Genomic DNA, 2,987 nt, shown 5'->3' with positions numbered 1-2,987 from the left:
TTAGTACAATTGGCTTAATGCTAATCAGCTGCTCCTGTTTGTAAACCCGCTTGTTCCCATGATTACGCATCTTAACTCATCATCATTATTCATCTATGTATTACTTTTATGTATTAGTCATCTATTTGTTGTAATCATCTATCCTTACAGTTGTTTATTACACAAAATAAATTATATTATCACACTTCTGGCCACATAGCGCTGATATTCACTGCACATGCCCATATTAACTTTTTCCAGCCAGGTGTTTTCCTTTTCCCATTCTTCCCTTTCTCTGAACAAACATTGCTGCTCTAATGCTGGGCTCACACTGTGCGGTTTTAGGCCCATTTTGAGCCGATTTTTGAGTGATCGGACCGATTTTGGCCTTCATCGTGCGTCGTGTAGTATACGTGGGGTAACGAGAAGTGATTAACACCTCACGACCAGCTCCCGATCATCAATCGCTCGTGAGGGTGTCACCACAGCCGCTCACACTGCTCGCGCGCAAACACGTAAACGTTGGTGTAAAAGATGGAGCAGCACGGCTGTGCAGCGTGTGATCTGGACACAAGCAATGGAGGCACACAACCGTGAAAATAGTTGGATTTACATTGCTGCTCAGTCACAGCTGCCCGATCAATGTTTTTCATTAGCAATTTAGCAAAGTTGATGGTGGTGGTGTGTGTGTCTGTGTGAGTGAAAGACGGAGAGAGAGAGCGCGACAGATTTTCTGTTATAACCTTCATGTTATGGAGGCACAGTGTGAGCACTCAGGTCGCATCAGAGCATCGGGCGGTATAGTGTGAGACCTGCATCGTGACCTACCAACTTCTAACCCCTGCGAGTCAATCGTGCAGTTTGAGCAGGAGCTGAATAACGTGACTGAAAAAATCGCACAGTGTCTGCCCAGCTTTAGGTGTACTGTCGTCCGAGACTTGCACCGCAGTGTCGGCGTTTGTTTCCCTGTTGGCCATGCTTCTTGTTGTGGTCATCTGTTGTCTTCCGGTATTTTCTCCGTAAGCGACCTTTCCTTGACCAATGAGATGAGCGGTAATCTGAATTGTCATACTCGTAAGTGTGCTGTCAGCTCATTGGTCACAAAGCAGGAGAGGGGCTGGGAATTATGTTTTCAAACAAAGCGTTAATTCCATTAAAAGTTATAGACTACTTTTGATTCTCACTGTATTACGGGACAAAGTGCGTCCCTTATTAGCTCAATACGGGACGTGTACTTTTGTTTCGAAATACGGGACGATTCCGTTTTTTAAGGGACGGTTGGCAACCCTATTGGCGGTGGACTGAACGCGCTGCACTGTCTGGACATTTGACAGTGAGCCAATCAGCACACTGCAATAACTGCCCCTCCCCCTCCTCCATGTGCACAGACTTCATTAGGTGAGCAGGAAGTGGGACTGGATAAAGGAGCTTTTTAAAAGAGAACGTGACTGGAAACTGAAGTCTCGGGTTTAGGGTTTGCGGTCCCGCCATCACTTCCTGCTCCGATGATCATGTCCAACGTCCATGGCTGCAGATCAGATCTCACCTGTGAATATTTTACAGGAGGATTCATCAGGCAACAGAGGCAGCTGAGAAATGCATTTATTTAAATTCAAGTAGATTTTATCAGAGACGGGACAATAAACCGAAAACTCCGACATCAGGCCTCACATACAGCTGCAAAAAACTGCAAAAAACTAATAATAATAATAATAATAATGCTTTAGGGACATTTTAAAGACATCCTGTGGGGCTGTGCCAAACTTGCAGTTCCTCTGATGTCCAGCAGGGGCTCCAGCAGCGAGTCAGTCTCATAGACTCCCATGTTAAAACTTTACTGCAGTTATTATCATTCAAGAATCAACTGTAATTATAAATTGACTGAATCCATTCTGGCTTGTTTCTTTTCTGAGGTTAAACCTGCACCTAAAATATTTACTGTGACGTCTGATTTCAGTTTTAATCAGTTTTTAATGTGTTTATTGATTTATGTTAATCTGATGCTATAAAAGCCTCCAGCCCTGTGCAAACGTCACAGTTTCCTTTCTGCGCTTCTTTAAAGGCTCTGTGTTTGTGCACTGGTGATGGGTGGCTCTTCGTCTGCAGTGAATGAGCTGATGAAGAGTCTGAGTCCTCGCCGGCCTGCCATGGAGTACTGTTACAGATCAGGTGACTCCTCGGGGCTGAGCTGGGACGTGGGTGAAGGAGGCGCCCGTCTCTCGGAGCGTTTAAAAGAAGGTGGAGGGCTCGCGTCCGATCCATCTGCTGAGCCAACAGCAAACAGGAGCGATGAGAAGTTCGGATGCAGCCGTGCACAGACAACACGATCGGTTTCATTTAAAGAGGAGCGGGAAGTCCGGGCGCCAGGGTCTGCCTATCAGCGAGGAGACGAGTCAGACTCTGGAGATTAGTGTCCGGCGGATCAACAGATCATCTTCTAACCTTCACACCGTGAGCAGGTTAAACACGGGTCAGTGGTCATCACAGATGGGCCAGTCTGAGCTGAAACAAGCTGCTAACATCCCTCTGCCGCCCATCAGGGGCTGCAGACCCGGCAGAGGAGAAGTCCCTGCAGCTCCGCCTGCCATCAGAAATACGATCCTTCATGTGTTTGTGGCAAAGTGGGGGAAACCAATCCAACAGTCAGACAGACTCAGCGAAATCCACAGCAGACCGGCACTCGCTGAGCGGCTGGAACAGCAGAAGAAGAGCGATGACATCACTGGTGTGGACGGTGGCCGTACGACAACGATGCCGGTCATAGTTAAAGATGACGGCGGCGCCTGTGAGGAGCGGCGACGGCAGAGAGAGTTCTGCTCCGATGACTCAGCTGCTGAAACATCATCTGAGGACTCAGAGGTCAGAGGTCACGCAGAGACACTGGAGGAGGACGATGGCGGTGATGACGAGTACTACAGCGAGCAGAGGATCACAGAGTGGATCCTCCAGGTCAACTCGAGCCTCTTCTCTACAGGAAACACTCAGAGAGGCGCCGAGCCTGCAGAGGA

The sequence above is a fragment of the Mchenga conophoros genome, linkage group LG19 (assembly GCF_057382185.1).
Source record: "Mchenga conophoros isolate Kocher_MC1m ecotype Shallow Benthic linkage group LG19, M_conophoros_male_GT1.1, whole genome shotgun sequence".
Classification (NCBI taxonomy): Eukaryota; Metazoa; Chordata; class Actinopteri; order Cichliformes; family Cichlidae; genus Mchenga; species Mchenga conophoros.
The sequence above is the reverse complement of the archived record's forward strand: the minus strand, read 5'-3'. Positions refer to the sequence as shown.